This window comes from Dendrobium catenatum, unplaced genomic scaffold, assembly GCF_001605985.2.
Source record: "Dendrobium catenatum unplaced genomic scaffold, ASM160598v2 fragScaff_scaffold_598, whole genome shotgun sequence".
In the NCBI taxonomy this organism is placed as follows: Eukaryota; Viridiplantae; Streptophyta; class Magnoliopsida; order Asparagales; family Orchidaceae; genus Dendrobium; species Dendrobium catenatum.
In genome coordinates, this window is record NW_021319060.1 from 1 (window position 1) to 7,538 (window position 7,538).

Here is a 7,538-nt window from a genome sequence, read left to right on the forward strand (position 1 = left end):
AAACTTCTGAAGAAGATCTAACCGGAGCATTAGAACCCCTTCTGATATTCGCCCAGGCCTCAGAAGGTGTTGATCTTCTTCCCTCCATTGCCGTCCTCTCGCTCCTCCGGCGAGACGGCGTCAAACCAGCCAAACAAACCAGCCGCGATTTGCCGGGAAAGCAAAAATTTGAAAAAAGATCACCGGAATCTCAGACTTTCTCTCACTAGAAACTCAGACTTTCTCTCACTAGGAAATCTAGAGACTGAATGGAAGGATTCTTATTGAGCTTATTCACGAGTTCAAAATCGAACACGAATCAGGGTTTTTTCGAGCTTCTTATCGAGCTTAATGTCGAGCTTGTTCACGAGCTTTAAACGATATTGTTCGCGAACTTAAATGAGCCGAACACATTAGGGTTCAAGTTTGTTTATATAAGAATTGAGTATTTAAAATAATGTTCAAGTTTGTTTGTTTAGTTAATTAAACGATCACAAACGAGCTTTAATCGAACCGAAGCTCGTCGAATGCTTGGTTCGCTTGCAGCCCTAGCAAATACAAATGTAATCATAAAAGACCATGGCACAAAATAAAAATACTTATTTCTTTCAAAATTGATTGAAATGGCATTTGATTCCTTGTTAAAGAATTTCACTATCAACTTGTTGAACTAGAAATAATTTCACTGTTTAGAGAAATCTTGCATGGAAATCTTTCTATGTTCAGCTAAATACCTGTTTCAATAAGTGGTGACCTAGTTCACTACTTTAAATATACTGGAAGAATTTGGCAAAAGTGCCCAATTTCATCATTGATTAACATTCTAGCAGCTAGCAAAGTAATAGAATGAATGACCATATCTCTTAAAAAAAACTATTTCCTTTTGTTAATGATGATCCTAAGAATGCACAGGTGACAAGTTTGGAACTGCCATATAATTACCAGCGTGCGGAGTTTCGAAAAATGGTGAACGACCTAGGTCTCTTGAGCCTCACTGCAGGTGGGAGGACGTATCTCTACGTCAGGTGGGAAGACGCAATAAAATTCCACTGCAGGAGGCTTCCGATTTCCCGCTTGAATTTCATGAGAGACGAACAACACTGAAGGGTCCCTGGGTTTTGCGAGAGACAGAATCTGTTTCACACTTTCTTCACATGTGAGAGAGACAACAACATGTACTTAGAGCTCGACCGATTCCAACATGTTTGAAATTCACCACCAATACATTAGGGCATCTCCAACCGAACGGCAAACACTTGTTTGCCGTTCTCGCTTTGCTCCAACCGATCGTCATTTTTGACGCCATTTAATTGCGGATGAACAGTGCGACACCAATATTGGCGTGGCACTGTTCATGTGTGCCATTTTTTTATCTCTACCGAACAGGTTTGGAAGAAAGGCGCGAAAGAAAAGCGACGGTTAAGCAGCAAAATGGCGTTCGATAGGAGATAAAACGAACATGACATTTTTTGGTTTCACTGTATTTTGGAGTGAAAATGGAATTTTGGTTGGGATGCCCTTAATAGTGAGTTTCAAATACTTAATACTTTACTTTGCTTTATTTTTACATCAAATAAACATAAAAAAATATTCAACCTGCCATTCGTTGCGCAGATGCCTTCTAGCTGGTCACGAGTTAATGAGTTGAGTCTAGGAAATTAAAGCTTTGACTTATTAGCACATGGAGCTTGACTCACGAGTAATTTATTGAGTCGGGACTCTAAGTTATGAGTCTACTCGACTCAATTACACACTTGATTAAAATCTTTTCTGATTGTCTAATTTGTCGGATCCTTCCAGGTTATATATGTAAAACCGAAAATTTATTGGTAAATTTTAACTTAAACTATATGTAATATTAGTTTTTAATTTATTTATTTTTTTTTTTATTTAAATATTTTATCACTGGTTCATTTCAATTAATACAATTGCGTTAATAGTTAAATTACTGATAAAAGTAATTACTTATTTTATTATTTAGTTAAAAGTTCATTTAACAATCCACTTGGAGGTGCATTGATATAATTAAAGTATAATTACTAGACCGTTCACTAATTAGAGAAGGCAGTGTTTCTCGGGAATAAGGAAAAAGAGAGGAGAAATTAAGAGAGGAAATGAAAAAAGAAAAGAGCTTAAGAATGTTGGTTTAAATATAGGTTTTTAATTATTGGTAGATTTTTAAGTGATTGATAGTTCGTCAAAAAATTAATCTTGATCGGGCACGATCTTGGGCAAAGTCAAGTTGGAAACTTCAAAAATTAAATATGGAATCATCTGAACTCTGATTTCAACAAACTTATAGTCGAATTGAACGTCTCGAAAATACGAACCAAACAACACCAAATTGGACTCAATCCGAGCCCAAATGAGTCCAAATCAAAGACCCAAATTACATTTGGAAGGTTCAAACCATAATTTGGATTACCAAACGGTTTCCAAAAGTGACATGCTTATAGTCGAATCGAGCAGTTTGACGAGATGAATCAATCAAGGCCAAGATCGCCAAACTCAATCCGAGCCCAAGCAAGAAGCTAGAAGAGAAGAGCATAGAAGGAAGAAAAAAAGGAAGAGAAGAAAGAGAGCTCTCTTGTCACCAGACTCTTCCTCGACCACCACCGGACTTCCACCAGGCAGCCTACCAATGCCAGAGTTCTGCCCGAATGACATCTGACGCCGGAGTTATGCCTGACCGCCAACTAACGTCAGAATTCTATTCGACGTCGGACCTCCGCTCGTTGTTGGATTTCTACCTGATGCTAGACTTCTACCTAACGTCGAGATTTCTGTGCGTCAACGAACTTTCACCAGACTTTTATCCTACACCAGACTTCTTTCTGTCGATAGACTTTTACCCAACACCAGCCTTTCACCCGTCGCCGGATTCCTATCTGAAACCAGACTTTCGCCCATCACCGGATTCCTACCTCATGTTGGACTTCTGTCTGTCATCGAATTCTTGTCGGACGTTGGACCTTTGCCCATCATCGGAATTCCATCAGACTTCTGCCCAATGTCAGACATTCATTGGACTTCTATCTGACGTTCGACTTATGTCCATCGCTGGACTTTTACATGACTTCATCCTTCCGACCTCCGTCATCAGACAACGATCATTATAACCTCCATTGCTTGCCTACTACAGTTCTTCCGACTTACGTCGTCCACCGATTACAATCCTTTCGACCTCCATCACTAGATTAGGGTCTTTCTAACCAAACGAACATGCCAATAGTGATTTTTTGTATTCCTACCATGTAATGTACTCTATATGATGTATATTTGTTATATCAAGCTAAGGCCTTCCTCCCAATGAAGGGTCTTATTTGTAATCAACTGCAAATATTAGTGGATTCATTCAAACTGGGCTATGCCCTGTGGGTTTTCCCCCTTTTCAGGGGTTTTCGACATAAAAATCTTGGTGTCTCTTATAATGTTTCACCCTCTTTCTTATTTAATTGCGTGATGGATCTTCATACAAATCTAAGACGTTAAACTTTATATTTCTCTACAGTCGTGAATACTCCAGGACCCAACAAAGATTATACTCAGTTGTGTTAGGATTCAACTAGTATATACGTAGGGAAGGTTTCAAAGTAATTAAAAAAAATGCAAGATGTCGGATTTGAGGAGATAAATCATTATAGACGTAAGAAATGTAAAATTTAATTTAAAAATCAAATGTTGTCAATTCTAGGCATGTACAGTTGTGTTTGACTTAATTGAAGGGAAAAAGACAATTAAGTATTCAAATTATTGGAGTATGTCTACAACAGTATTCAGGTATGCAGTACCACCAATATACACTCTTGAATAATTGAGTTTACACTTATGAGATATATATGATTTATCTATATTATTTTCTTAGTTGATAATTTCGAAAAAACTCATTATGTTACGTGTTGCTTACATTTTTCTTTTATGCAAGCAGTATTAGTAAACAAAACTGTGATATTTATTAAACAACGCAATGAGCACTGATCAAAGTATAGGAGTTACTTGATTCTGCGCAGTATTCCTATTCGCTTTCTACAGGCAGAATCTCAATGCAAACTGCATGCTTCACACACTAGAAAAACAGCAAAACAGAAGTCGGAAAATAGGGAAATCTGAGCAGAGAAACACAAAGCCCGGAGGGAGAAATCACACTTGTAATTTTACTAGTAGATGGCATACGTAAAACTACAAAGATACAAGGATCCTCTTATTCGAAGAAGTGAGGGATGGAATTAAAAAAAAAAAAAAACGCACTCTCCCATCTAAATTCGTTCTAGAGCCCAAGCCTCCAAGAAAACCCTAATTGCAATCAAATCAAAACAAAAATCTAATCTCCCTCATCCTTCTTAATACAATAAATTTCCTAATGAGGATTTTTCCCTCCTAGATGCCTAGCCCCCCTTCCCTATCTCGCAATTTTCAAATGATGCTAGGCAGTGGAGGCCGCACTTGTCGGGCCTGCCAAGTGAGAGGAGGCGGAAATACCTCCGCCTTCTTATAAATTTGCTGCAACCGGCTGGCCGGTTCACTCTTGTCGCCTAACAATACCTTCCGACCCTCCACCCTCGCTATACACCTCCCAGAAGACTCCTCAAGATCCTGATGTCCTCAAGGTTGAAAACTCAGAGAATTGATGTATTCATTTCCTCTCGCTCACTGGCTCCAACGTGGCATCGTAGTCTGGGAGTTTCATTCCACTGGATCACACTTCCTTAGTTCTCTCTTCTTCTGGACCCCCTCAGGACTAGAAGGTTCCAACCCACTCTAAATCGTGGGTCAGCAGTTCACTTGTAGCATCAGGCGGGCCACTCTAATTGCCTCACGATGCGTGCTTCACTGCATACCTCGAGCAGGCTTGGTTGTGATTCATTCAATCGACTGGCATGGCCTTCTTCGATATGCTTGCTGATACTGAGACTGGATGTTTCCCGAGTCTCGGTACTTCAGTCTGATATGCAAGTATGCTCCTATGCTTTCTCCAACACTTCATCAAGCCCAAGTACTGCGTCATGGAGCCAGCTTTCTCATTCTCTCTGTTGGCGACTGTCTTCTGTCTAGTACGGTCCTGAGCTTCAAATACCACCTTTTCCCCCTACTACGAACTGGAATGTCCTCTCTATGTTTCCGTCCCGCCTTGTCGCTTACATAATCTTTTGAGGCCCTCAGTTAAAGTGTCTCTTCTCAATTCTTCAGGTACTTTATCCCTCTCTCCAAGGTACTCCTTTACTGGAAGACGACGAGATATTACTACTCCCAAAATGCACAAGTGAGGAGGGTCCCTTCCGTACAACACTTTGGAATGGAAGTCATCTGTGCGCGAATGAAAACGGATGTTTTAACTCGTATCCGTCTCCATGAAGCCACTAAGCCACAGCATTGAGGCGTCTCACAAATTTTGCAAGCTAGAGTTTCATCAAAGCCTTCCAGTGTCTAACAGGCTTTCCTTTAAGACCACGTCACTCCGTTTGTGCTATCTTAGTCTGTGTAGTGGTTAGCGCGGTGCTAGCTTTTTTAGAATTGTCCCTGCCAAACTTTGAACAATGTCACCTCCAAAATAAATGACTAAGGAATCCACCTATATCTCTGCTGACACGATTGGTCTGGCATCCCATGCAATACTGAGGCCACCACCCTGATGAATGTCTGAAAGCTACCTGTCATCTAGTACATGTATTAGTGTTGCGGAGGAGAGGAATTTGAAATGAGTCGTACTTGCTCAAATCTATCTTACCACCACCAAGATTCCACTGGAGTCCGTCTGAACGGGGCAGCCCATCTTATGAGTCCATGGATAATCTCCTCCCATACTTGTCCTGGTTAATTGCCACGGCTGTAGTAGTCCCCTTGGCGACATTGCCAGATATTTAATCCTCTAAGATTTCACACTTTCTTTCGCAACCACTACACTCCTTCTATCATCATTCCTATGCATCCCCTTCCAGATAAGCCGGCCGCCAATCTCCTGTAGGTCGTTTTGCAAACTCCCTGAGTGTCCCCAACTACAGTGCTTCCATGAATTCTTGGAAGATATTATTTGGTGATGTGGAAGTCGAGGATCCGCGGTGCATGCACAAATCTTCTTTGGGAAATTACAGATTGGCAAGTTTCTGTCTCCTCAATGAGTACCCTGGGGTTGACTACTCCTCTTTTTTTAGTATTTATCTGGCATTACTCACATCCCAAAATCTTCACTCGTTGTTAAGAATTCTTTCTGTACTTGCATTGTATGAGCGCTCTGTTCCACTAAGTCGAAGCATCAAATGAAGGATCGGTAGATAGTTGGCCACTTGTATCGCAGCTCTCCCATACATTGGCACAGGGATCTATGCCGCCTATGTTCGTCCACCCTGGCCTATACTGGATTTCAAAATCATCACCTCCTAAACACTTGTACAGTCGCACCTTTGATGCTCCTCTCGTCATAACCATCCTCTTGATCTCCAAACAAGGATTGTTCAGAGCCTTCCCTCTATCCATTCTGGATCTAATAATGAAAACTGTCTCCCAGCAGCTAGGGTCCCACCTCTGGATGGCCAATCACGATGCCATTAACTCTCTCTCATAAACTGATTCAGCTGGGGCCTTCTAGCAGTCAATACCTGTTGCAAAATAGGAATTAGGCCTCACTCGACTTCTATGTGACATCAGACATGCCTCACTAAGATCCTTACCCGATAAGCATACAGATCTCCACAACACATGTAATGGTCTGAAGTGAATCTACGGAGCAAAGCTAAGACCAGCACCGTACTCATCGTGCCTTCAATTTCAATTGCTTGTGGCCGCTGCCTCCCCCATAGCTTGGAAACCGTCTTCATCAGACTGCTCAGTAAAGCGGCGTACCATTAAGGTACTCTCCGAACCCTTGCACCCTTGATTTCAACAAACTCTGTAAACCTGTCAGTCCTAGGAATCCCCTCAGCTCCTTCAGGTTATGGTTAAGGTACTGGGCCACCTATTAGCATTGCTTCACAATTTTGGGGACTGATCTGCTGCACCCCTTCTTTTGAAACAATGTCCCAAAAGTACTCTACACTAGTTTGTGCAAGCAACATTCTTTAATTCAGCCCTCAACCTGGGCTCCTGCAGTACCTTAAACACTTTTTTAAGTGGCTCCTCCTCCGTCCTACCTGTACCATTAGAATATTCTATTCAGAACACTAACACAAACCGTCTGAGATAAGCGCTTTGAAATACCCTAATTCATTCAGGGCTGGAAAGTTCGCTGGAGCGTTGGTGACGCATCTCCCAAAAAGGATATTTACCAATAACACACTATATGGTCGTCATGAGTTCTAAAGACGTCTTCGGACAATCCTGCCCTCTTCATCCGGATCTGATGGTACCTGACTTCAAGTCTATCTTGCTAAAAATCACAGTCCCGCTCATTCCATCTAAGAGCCCTTCGTGATGACGGGTATAGGAAACTTGTCCAAGACTCTAATTGTGGAGTGCCTGTAGTCACACAAAATCGCCAGCTGCCATCCCCTCTTCTTTACCACAGGACGGGACTAGAGAATGGCTGATACTTGTCTGATGATTTGTGAGCACTTCTAACATTTCTA